At 37.3% G+C, this 12,307-nt stretch overlaps 1 protein-coding gene across 1 annotated transcript in view; it reads right to left on the bottom strand.

Annotated features, from left to right (window-relative positions):
- LOC145986427 (5-hydroxytryptamine receptor-like) overlaps positions 1-12,307 on the bottom strand; it is a 699,817-nt gene that overhangs the window by 554,873 nt on the left and 132,637 nt on the right. Inside the window, exon 2 of the mRNA XM_083120442.1 lies at positions 12,220-12,260. The gene's annotated coding sequence lies outside the window, so the exon portion shown is untranslated. The remainder of the gene's footprint in view (positions 1-12,219; positions 12,261-12,307) is intronic.

The following is a 12,307-nucleotide window of genomic DNA, read 5'->3' as shown; positions in this document are numbered from 1 at the left end:
TTAGTCTTGTTAAAAGAATGTTAGATAATATTTTGTATGTTGTTGAGAGTAGAGAAATTCCACGGTAATTATTGCAGTTCATTTTATCACCTTTTTTAAACACAGGAACAATTATGGATTCTTTCCACTGTTGAGGGATTTCTTCTTTATTCCATATTAAACAAATTAATTTATGAATTTGACATATTAATGAATTTCCACCATATTTAATTAACTCAGCTTTTATTAAATCAATGCCAGGTGCTTTGTTATCCTTTAGCTTTTTAATAGCATCTTTAACTTCAGTCAAGTTAGGTTCTGGAACTAAAGGTTCTGCTGTGTGGACTTGATTTACTTCTGATTTATCTCCTACATGGACATTTAAAATGTCATTAAAGTAGTTCTTCCATCTATTTAGAATATCGCTTGGGTCAGCTAGAAAATCACCGTCTTTATCTTTTATCAAGTTTACTTTATATATTTATTCCCACACCTGATCAGAATAGGTCAATTAAGTTTCTTTATTCGCCGTTAAGGCAACAGAGGATCGTTTTAACTTTGACTAAAGAGAGCAGAACTATTACTCATAATTTGAACGATATGAAATACTTGGTACCAACACAACCTGAAAATTATCGATAGAAAGTAAATGCATATCTTTCTAACGTTGAACAAAATGCTGTAAACGATTTAGCTGCCATAGTATAATAAAAAGTGTATTACGATGAAAATATTCGTGTAGAGGCAATGAAGATCCGTTGGAGTAAATGCAAATTTTATCGTTACTTATTTTTCTAGTATAGTTAGCGCCATCTATGCTTGTTGCTGGCGTTGACAAGCGACACAACTCTCTTCCCAACGCGTGAATTCCATCTGCGTGCAAAGGTCCAGTTTCAACACGACGCATGACAGACACATAACCGTGTGCAAATGAGTGAAGGGGAAACACATGGTCCCAAATCAATCGTGCAGAATTGTCGGATTACCACTTAGCTCTGAGCTATTGCATGTGATATACCGCTAAGGGACGAATTTGCGCATCCCAGATGGGAATGGGATGGGGGGATTCGTAGTGCAATAAAGTATGCAGATCAACAATTAAACAGTATTTCGTGCAACACATTACGAGTAATTTGGAATCCTTGATTGTACCTTCGTAAAAAAGAAAAAAATAGCCAAGATTTTTTAAGAAACTTTTCTTTGGATTAAACCTACAATGAAAACAGACCATTTTGAAAATTGATAGAAGGGTCGTTTCTTGAGACGGGATGCTAATACAAGAAGATCATTGGAATGAGAAATGGGTCAAGGGGTGAGGGAAGATTTGAGGAGGGGGAAGGAATTTACCTTCGTCTCTGTGAGGGAAAAAAATTAGCTTTCTCCAAGACACTTTTAAATTGAAACCTTACCAGCTTCACCGACTGCAGGAGTCTGAAGACAAAAGACAAACATCCGCTGTTTCAACAGACATTGTCCCCGTACAATATTGAGCACGAGGTTTCTTTCTTCTGAGGGATGAAAGGAAACGACGAGGGGTTTAAACATCTTTGGAAGATGTTTCTGCAGTATTGACGAAGAGATGGGGATTGTACGGCAATCTCGTTTAATCAAAACAATGAGTTTCTGTTTTCAATCCCTGCGATACCAAACGTGCTGTAGTAACGATGCCTATTTCACTTCTCGGTACGTTTCTAATATTTTCATTTGCTGAACAAGCATTTCTGGTGCAATCTTTCGGGTGCTTCGCTCAAAGTAAATTGAATTAAATTTTCAGAAAATGAGAAGTTCTCCACTGTCTTGTTTAAGAAGGGGTTATCGGATGCTTTTGCGCACGACGAGGACAAAACTAGAGTGCTTTTCGCCCGTGGAGCAGCGTCTATCACGCCGGAAAGTGAGAGTGCGTCTGCCGGCAAACTGGATGCAACATCCGCGTAATGGGAACCGCTAGCAATGTAATGAAATAAGCTCGTACCATTAGGATGATCACGTACCTTGTTACAAGAGGTGTTAGAATTGTTGTCCTCCTACATCAACATATTTATAGCATCTTTTTAGAATTTTTTTCACTAACACGCATCAGTTCCTTGTCTGAAGTAGCTTCAATTTCTCTCCTGACGTTTAAAAGCTTTGTAGCTCGCCACGTAGACGTCATGGAAATGTCTGTTTCTTGTGCAAGGACGCATATGAGGGATTTTTCAGGCGTATGTTCCAACCGTGCTCCAACGTCGTCTAGTTTCTCCTCAGTAAGCACACGCCGTTTCACCTTTCACTTGTTGTTAAGAACAGACCATGTTTTCCTAAATTTGTTCACAAGTTTTCTAACACTATCTCTGTGTGAAACAGGAACATCTGGGAATTCTGCTGGAAACGTCTTCTAATTTCGCTACAATAATTCGAAATGACGTAAGAGTCGTACATAAAAATTCGTTGTTTTAAATTGAACGTATAGCGTGGCATGATTATATTGCAGAGAAGCACCAGTAATACGTGAACGAAAAAAAAAACGATCTAAAACACTTGTTAACATCTTAACACTTCACATAACAATAATAATAATGTCGTCAGAGTCAAAACAAAGGATAGCCTAGGGGCCCAAATATTTAAAATCCCCTGTTAGTCAGTGGCTGATTAACTATACTATCGTCCGAAGTATCGTCTTTAACTATAGCTATTTAACTATTAGTTTTAGACGTCTACGAGGGGGGGGTGAGTTCATTGATGATTATTTATTAGTTTTACATGTGAGAGGAAGAGGGTAATCAATCGCTCATATTTACAGAATAAAGGAACTTTGATTTTTCTATCGTTAAAACTCAAAACTTTAATATGTACTTATAAGGAGGAACATTCTAAACGTCTTTCCAAACATTCAGCTTTGATTATTCACTTATTTTATCTAATCTAAGTTGTTCTTTTAGTCCGGGTCTCTAGTAGATTCTTAGTAACCAGTTTGTGTCACCTACAGTAGGTTTCATTGTTTGGCTAGAACAGACAAATGGAGATGATATTTATAAACATCGAAGTTATTTCAACCCGACCAATTTATTTCTTGTTATCACTGTATAACTCTTTGATCTAAATTTGGTCACTTCATTCATGGAGATTCGAACGTGAAAATTTAATACAAAACGATAAAGAAACGACAAAATTAATGACTAAAGTTGAGGTCGCTAGTAAGAGAACCACCCTGTATTTAATCAATTCGTTATTCACCCTCATCGTCGAGATTATTTTAGAGGTGCAGAAAAGCGACAAACAAAGTTCCACTTAAAATCGTGCAGAAGAATGTTTAGTCGCTTCACGCTAGATTCGAGCGGTTCTGTGTTCGATTCACTGCTGGACATTCAAAAGTTTCGTTGTTGACCCATCATCGTGAGGAATAGAATCTATTCGAGAGCAATAGTTTGGATTCCGTTGTCGAAAGCCAGAGTCCCAGGCGATGGGACTCGATGCGCTGACCACGCTTTCAACCAATGAAAAGCTGATTGGCCCTCAAGGAGCTGTTGCGTTACGAAACTTAGTTAAGGAAATGTGCATATCTAGTAAGAGAGTTGATTGGATCAAATAAATAAATCTTTAAGCCGACATGTTAGCACATTTTTCCCTTTTTCATAAACACGCCGACAGCACATCAAACTGCCCAACTTTGGTATTTTCGTCCAGCATCATGTTTTTTACATGACTCCCCGAGATACCGTTGATGATACCTAAGCCGCGTGCTTGAAGTTTCCAAAAAGCATATCAGAATTTTTTGTGACGTCACTTAATTAAAGCCGCCTCTCGCAACACATGTATGCGCTTCCCTCTTTTTCTGTTCATGGTCGCTTGATGTAACCTCTCCAGCCATCGATTTCTCTTCTGTGTTTAATATGCGATCCTGTGATCCCGCTTCCGCTGATGTCAAAACAGGGATGCTGCCTGCGTTCTGAGAGATAACGGGATAGCATCCTCCCCTCCCCCCTGCCCCACTTCATCCAGCCAGGTTATTATGTAGTTGAGGTAAGTGTCGCTTGTCAACGCATGCTCGTGATTATTATGGGGGGGTGGAGGGGGCAGGGTTGTATTTACTTTTTATAAAGGTTGCGTAAAAATTGCCTTTCTCCAGGTTTCAGCATTACCGAGATTGGATTAAAAATCCAAAAAGCATAGAGCGAAGTGGAAGTATTTGCGAAATGGAGAACGTTGGAACTCTGATGCCGGAGAGTTTTCCAGTGCTTCGAATTTATTTTTTTTAAAAAAAGGTATTAAATTGTTTCTCTTAAGCAAGATTGAGCCTTACAGTTAGTGTTGCCCACGGGACGAGACGGGACAGGCTTTTAAAAATTCGAGACGAGACGAGATTGACCATGTGTCATGAGACAAACGAATATTTTCGAGACGAGACAGCATTTCCACGAGACGAGACAGGGCAAAGTCTCGTCTTGTGGGCAACACTACTTACAGCAGTCCTGGTGTCTTCAAAAGTGGTCCCTAATTATCAGTTTTGAAGTTAGAGTTGTAGTGATAATCGCCTCCCATTTAGCCTAATCGCGTTTCGTCTAATGGCTTATCAGCACCAGTCGACCAGATCCGACAGCTGTCCCCCATTTTAGGCGAACTGGTATATCCCGTTATGAAAGCCAGGGTGTCATAAAACAACTTCAATGACGGTTGAGAGCTGGTAGATATCATTAAAACAAGTAACATTTCGTCATAAACTTGACCTCGAACGAGCTTAGTTTCTGCGCTAAAGCGCTTAAGATGTAACTTGTGTGTATGAAACCCAACACAGCAAACGATCGCAATGACGTAACTTCCAGGAACGCGTGGCAGGTTTTCACCACAGTCCCTTCTTAAGAGAGACGACTTGAAAACAAGTTGGTAGCCTTACATGAACACAATCCCCTCCCTCAAAAAAAAGCTTGCGATGCAGTAAAAAGTATTTACAGTATTTATAACTAACTAAGACAAAGAATTTCCAATAAATGCTGAATAAAATTCAAGACTGTTCATTCTAAATTGTCTTTGATATTGTGTGTGTGTGTATATGTGTGTATAGGTATGTTATGAGTACAGTAGAGCGTCGATTATCCGAACGTCGGTCAACCGAAAGACCGCTTAACCGAACTGTGTACTCGCTCGCACCTGTTACTCTCCCACCCTACCGTCCATCATCCCCCTCACTCCCAAACCAAGCTTCCCACAGTAGTCGCCGCACTGAGCCACCGCTGGCGGAACATTGCTTCTAATGGGGCCTTCATAAGGCGCTGCTGACCGGCCAAGCCGCCAGTCGCTGTGTTTCAACAATCAGCACACTTCTGTCGGTTTGGCACTGGCTGTAGAAGTAGCGGCAGTATCAAAGCTGTTCACAGCAACAGCTGCGCCAGCTTAGAGTTGAGGCGTGCCGCTCCGCGCAGTTTGAAGGATTGCGCGCCCCCAAGAAGAGCTTCTCACGGTGCAAACATGTACAGTTCGATTATCCGAACAAACCAGTTTTCCGAACACCCATGTCTCCCAATTACTTCGGATAATCGACGCTCTACTGTATATTGTAAGCGAGTCTTCGAGAGGAAGATCCGCTCAAGTTAGTTGAGACGCATATGCGCACGAAGGCCAGTTTACATACATGCGCCTGCTGATCCCTGTACGAAGCAACATAATGCAGGGAAGCATTATAGATCCGTTGACCAGCCCTAAGATTAAATAAATACACACAGGTAGCATGCGGTTGAACGAACAATACGCTACATCTAACATGTCGTATCCTCGGGGTTCTTATCGTATTAGCACCGTGTTTGGAATGGCGATGTTACATGCTTATCACACACAGGCACACACGATAAGAACGCAGCGATATTGTGATATTTCTGAGAGTGATAGATGCTTGCGTAGTGTGTTCGTTTCACGATGCGTGCTTTATTAACATTTTTTCTACATTCCAACAGACATGCTTCGCCGTGTAGCCTTTCGGAAATGCAGCTGACTCCTAAAGAGGGAACATGAGAGGAGGAAAACATCTACATCCCATAACACATAGTCGACATGCAGGTTTCAGGCAGTCAATAACAACGAGGTAACGCAGACAAAACACACCATGTTTGGCATTCTCTGTTAATTTTTTTAGCTTTTATAATGAAACACTGGTCCATAGTTGGAATTCATGCCTAAAGACATGCCTCTTGCTCTCAACATTTGTTAGTCTTCTTTTCAATTAACTTACACAAGATACATGAAAACTGCATTACCCATTTGTTTGCAGGGAGCAAAACGTGTATTTGACATTTGGGGGTACAAGGCATGATTGCGATCGCAACGGGAGTTGGAGAAATCTACAAATACCTGCCAGATTTTGAAAGGGGGAAGGCAGAGCGTATCCATTCTCCCTTGTAAGCAGTTTAGTCATCAGCTGGGCCATGGTTTGAACGTAATTACATAGTTTCTCCTTCGTGTATAGCCAAGCAAATATGACAAACATGGCAATTAAGAGGGTAGGAACGATATACATGAGCTTAACGTTACATATTTTCAGCACTGTAGCAAGAAGTAGGCTAGGAGAGCTGAAGCCTTGGGCACCATTCAAAGTTTTTTATTTACGCATATTTTTTAAAGACAATAAAGCCAGAATGTACAAATGTTTACTCTTGGCAGAGTTATATTCTGTCAGCACACTTCGGTTTCCAAAAGTATTATAGTAGTAAAGATGTTCTTAAGACACTAAGACATAATATGAATATTATGAAGCATATTATACGCTTATTTTAATCAGAAATGCAAACTATACGCATTTTTAAATGTAAGCAATGTTATTTTTAATACGTTTTTATTTATTTCCTCATCTCAAAATTTGTAGTATATAAATGTCACAAAGCATAGAATAAGAAGAAATTATCAAAGGAGACACATAAAATATCAGTGCTTGATAGTGTGCGTATGTGTGGGGGAGGGAATCACAATCCTGCCTATGGCACCATAATATCTAGCCTTAGGGTTGCATATTTTTCTTTACATATTTTGAAGTATTTTGCATATTTTCTTGTTTGAGTAAATATCCTTACATAAAAAGGTGGTCTCCCGGGACTAAATTTTCACGTGCGTGCTTGTCAAAATTTTTGCGATGTACAAAAACATCGTAGCAAGGGAAATAATTGTCGAAGTACTCTTAGTGGAGATACAATTTATACATTACATTGCAATAATGAAAGTTAAAGAAAGAAAAAAACAAGAAAACTGAAATTTTACATAAGAATTCGTATTCGGTACGCCACTGTGACCACCATAAGAGACCATAGTGAACGAAAAAAAATTAGTATGTAGCTGTCGTATATTCATTCCTACGTTGGATCCCCAATTGTCGAACGCTGTGAATACGTTTTTGGTTTTTTATTATTACATGTCGGCAAAAGACGGTGGTTGAATGATAGAATGAATTGAACGAGTTAAAATTTTTGAGCAGGTCGGCCATTTTGGTATACTTTGAGTGTAAGAGGAAATATCGTCTTGTCTAAAACCCTCACCTACAAGTTAAGAAAGGGGTGTACAAAGTCACTTGACAAGCTTGAGAAAGGTTAAAAGTGCAAGGTTGTAAAAGGACCTGCTCAAGACTTACAGAGCACATAAAAAAGGCACGGCTAATCTAAGAACATCGTCAGAAACAGTGGAAGAGGCCCGAATGATGGAAACACTTGCTAAAACACTGTCACCATCTCCCAAAAAGGATGTTAAACAGTCCAGAAGATAAAAGCTTTGTCTAAGGAAAGAAAATTCGGTACATTCGATAAGAATGTGCTGAACATTTTATAGAACATTACATACGCATTCATGTGTTACATCGTATAAGTTCTTTTCGAGGGAGTTGACATTTTCAAAAATTCCCTTGTCATAAACAATAACACATCCTAAATATATTTTTTTGGCATTCCAGTATGTCATACCTCTACATGTATGAAAATGATAAAAAGACAGAACTAAAAAGTTGTTTTCAAGAAATGACGTGTTATTTGCTGCCACTTGGCGGTAGTTTGGTTTGAAACCAGCCATGAAAATCACTTTAGAAATCAAATACTCCATGTTTTCTTCATACCTCGGTACTGCCATATTTGACAAACAATCCTTGGAGATTCTAGTAGTGGCCGCAATCTAGCAGAAACTATTTAAAAATATACTAAGGACTAAGCAATCAATTTCTTATTGTTACATTCTTCTGTCAGGAACCTAAAAATTAGCACAGGAATGAAGAAAATCACCGAAAGACTAGGGAAAATATTATATTGTACATCTTAAATACAGCGTTATTCAAAAAGAATGGTACAAAAGTAAGGTTAATTTATTTTTAAGTGAAAAGAGATACAAAAGCAATTCTGGTGGGAAAGAAGATAGGAAGGTTGTTGTAAATTTACAGCCTGTAGTTGTAGTTGACGTAAAATCCTCTAGAGGCGCTACTTGTTGTTGATGAGCGTTTAAAAATAGGCGATGAACCATGTACAATGATTTCGGCTTCGTTATTTAAACATTTGGTTTTATTAACCACATTCACATTACCGACATCTTACCAATCAACAAAACAGAATATACCCTGACAACGTGCAAGTTATCTTCTTCTTCTTGAGAGTGTAATATAAACCTATCATTCCTCCACAGAGTACAAAAAATATTAAAATTGAATTTTAAAATTAAATGCAAAAGATTCTCATCTTCACTGCATTATATAGGAATCTTCAACATTTAAAATGCAGGTGTGTAAAATAAACTTACGAAATACACGTTAAAAAGACCATCGGTAAACCATTGTTACAATCAGGCCGATTTCCTATATGCCTCTTGCATTGTACTTCATGTACTAAACTAAAAATTAATGTCCAAATTCGTCCTCCGTTCTCTTGATGTGTCTGTTATCTTATATCAGTGATCCTCTTGCCAGTCACTACATGTAAAAATGAACCTAACCGTCGATATACTTCAATTGATGTTTCCAGAGAAAATTTACGCAAACCGCGTTACATTGTTGAATAATACGCAAACCGCGTTACATTGTTGAATAATACGCAAACGGCGTTACATTGTTGGAAAATACGCAAACCGCGTTACATTGTTGTAAAATACGCAAACCGCGTTACATTGTTGAATATTACGCAAACCGCGTTACATTGTTGAATACGCAAACCGCATTACATTGTTGAATATTACGGAAACAGCGTTAAAAGTTAAGAATATATGAACTGTACTTTCTACAGTAAGTTCCTTTGGTAGTCCACCAAAATAATCAAGCTTCTGTAGTTTATAAATATTATACTCTGCGCTAATGAACACCATTCTGATGAGTATCACTTCGATTTCGATACATGTATAATTGTGACATTATTCTGGATTGGCAGTAAGCTGTTAATGCCATTCTTCTTTATCAATTGAAAGCAAAAAATATTCGACCTAATAACGATGTAATAATAGTTTGATGAAGCAGTTTATGTACTTCCATTAGCTAATGCACTCTAATCACAGAACACAACAAAGATTTTAAAAAATCACAAATAATGTCCAAGCTGATACGTTTTGCCCTTGCACATTTCAGATTAGATGAGCGTTTAAAAATAGGCGATGAGCCATGTACAGTGATGTGCCGTAGACTATAAGTTTACGTCTACATGCGTTGTCTACACGTAATCTACCCGTAGATTACATTAGGTTGTAGTTTACATAGACTACGTAGACAATCTAAAGAGCATTAAAATTAATTTTCAAGGGTTTCATGAAAGGAAAGTGACATTTTCAACTATATTAGTTCCTAATGAAATGAAAAGAACCCTATTTACAACAAAATTTCTCTTCTCTTCTATCATCAACTATGGAAAAAGATAAATAGTATGCAAAAAACAACAACAGATGGCAGTCGTGAGGAAAGAGTGGTCTTTTTCCCATAACAAACTAGAATATTTCCTATATTATGTTTCTTCCTAGGTGAGAAATTGTTCGAATTTGGAAGAAAGAGTATGAAAAGTTCTCCTCACACATCAGCAACTGACGCAGTATAATGTTATTTTAATTCCACGGCGCCCTTTGCTAAGTTATCATCTTTCGCCATATTGTTTACATAGATTGCGTAATCTACGTGTATAAAATCGTCTACGTGTAGAATGTAGACTATCGTTGTTTACGCGTAGACGCACATCACTGGCCATGTACAATGATTTCGGCTTCGTTATTTAAGCATTTGGTTTTATTAACCACAAAACAATATTTTACACAATCCGTGCATTCGTCTTCATTCACATTACCGACATCTTACCAATCAACAAAACAGAATATACCCTCACAACGTGCAAGTTGTCTTCTTCTTCTTGAGAGTGTAATATAAACCTATCAGTTGTTGATAGCTAAAATGGCAACAACGAAGGTAGAGCAAGCATATTGCGAAATGGAATTTGCACGAACAGGGTAAGTTGTTACAGTTCAGAGACACTTTTAGATCTTGCTCCATGCGACTTCTTTTTTATGGGGGTTTGTTAAAGACACTGTGTACGTTCCTCCGTTACTAAAAGTCAGGACCTGGATAATTTAAAGCAGCGCATCTCTCATGCAAAGGAGCTGGTAACCATGGATATGTTGGAACACGAATGGCAAGAAATGGATTATCATTTTGACATCTTCCGGGTTACCCAGGCTGCTCATATGTAACATTTGTAATTGACCAGGTAAATTTACAACCTTCCTTTCTTCTTATCACCAGAATTGATTTGTATTTCTTTTCACTTAAAAATAAATTAACTTTACTTTGTACCATTCTTTTTTAATAACCCTGTATATTTGAGTGATTTTTCCCATATATTTAAGTGCATAATTCGCATGATTTGGCTACATATAAAATCAGGGTCTGATTCATACATTTTGTAAACTCCGTGATCTACCGTTGAGACCAGATGGTAACGAAATGTGTTGTGGGGTAATATTACTTTGGAAAGACACCCACATCGGCCCATAATCCCCGACCATGTTTGCAGTGAAAATAACAACAAAATCCAATCTAGTAGTGAAAAATACATATTTTGCTTCCACCTGATTAAAGCTCAATGAAAAACAAACAATACCCGGACGAAACTCTGTAACCAAACACAAACACTGTTTGTGTCGCTTGTGTACACTGAAGTTCCTAGAATCCCAATTTTGATGTGACCGGTTGGTTCAATCAGGGTAATGGTCAATCAAAAATCCGTATACTAAGCAAACCAAATGAAAATAATTTTCCAGCATGCTATTATGGTATAAGAATAGGTTTTGTAATTAACTGCTTCGTATAGGAATTATAATGATTTTTTTTTCGTGCAGATTATTGCAATGGAAACTTATTTTTCAATATTTTTTTTAAATGGGTTTGAATTATTTGGAGAAAAATTGTTCGTTTTTCTTGTATTGTGTAAAGAGCAAAATGAGTGCTTGACATTTAGAAATAGGTAAAGTATGAAGAAAAAAATTGCAAAATGCAAAGTTGAGAAATGAATTTTTCAAATAGTACTTCAGTTTTAGATTTCTACGCTGTTTCTCCAACATTAGTTTAGAAAAAAAATCTGCTTTTAATATCTTTGGTACAATGATACCCCTTATGTTTTAATGCCATTCTCTTTTCTATCATCAAAGTAATAAAACTCTTCTCGCATATTATGAGAACCGAGAAAAACTTTTTGTCGATCAAGAAAACAATGGATAAACTCTTTGTTCATGCAATGGGAAAACTAATTGTTTATCAAGAAGTACATGATAAAACTCTTAGTTCATCATGAAAACAATGCAAGTAAATCTTGGCCAATTACAAAAATAATTCAAAATGCTCTTTGTCTATCACCTAATCTATGATAAATTCTTCGTTATTCATGAAAATAATGGGCCTATTTTTTATCGCGAAAATAATAACAATTTGTCTTTTACAAAAACAATGGTATTTGTTTATACCGAGAAAGATGTAAAACGCTTGGTTAATAACGAAATTCGCTGGGAAAACTTTAAAACTATAAGGAAAAAATTAAAACTTTCTGCAAGAAAACAATGAATACACTGTCTTTCACGAAGTAAATTGGAGATTCTTTTTGTGTGTCGCAAAGACGAGAACTCGGTATCTCACGAAAACAATGAAAAGCTCATTTTCCACGAAGGAAACAACATGGAATGCAACTATTACAGGTTCGGAGAAGCGGAAAACTTTCAAGATCACGTGTAAATATATTTTAAAGTTGTGTGTTCTGAACCAATACTCAAGATAGAAAATATTTTACTTACGTGTTTTCTCATAGGGTAGCAGTCCTAAGTGAAACGTAAACCTATAAGAAAAAAGAGAGAAATTATAAATGAATATATACGAACATTG

Source organism: Lepisma saccharinum, chromosome 4 (genome assembly GCF_977018435.1).
Source record: "Lepisma saccharinum chromosome 4, izLepSacc3.1, whole genome shotgun sequence".
In the NCBI taxonomy this organism is placed as follows: domain Eukaryota; kingdom Metazoa; phylum Arthropoda; class Insecta; order Zygentoma; family Lepismatidae; genus Lepisma; species Lepisma saccharinum.
This window is presented reverse-complemented; position numbering and strand designations above follow the sequence as displayed.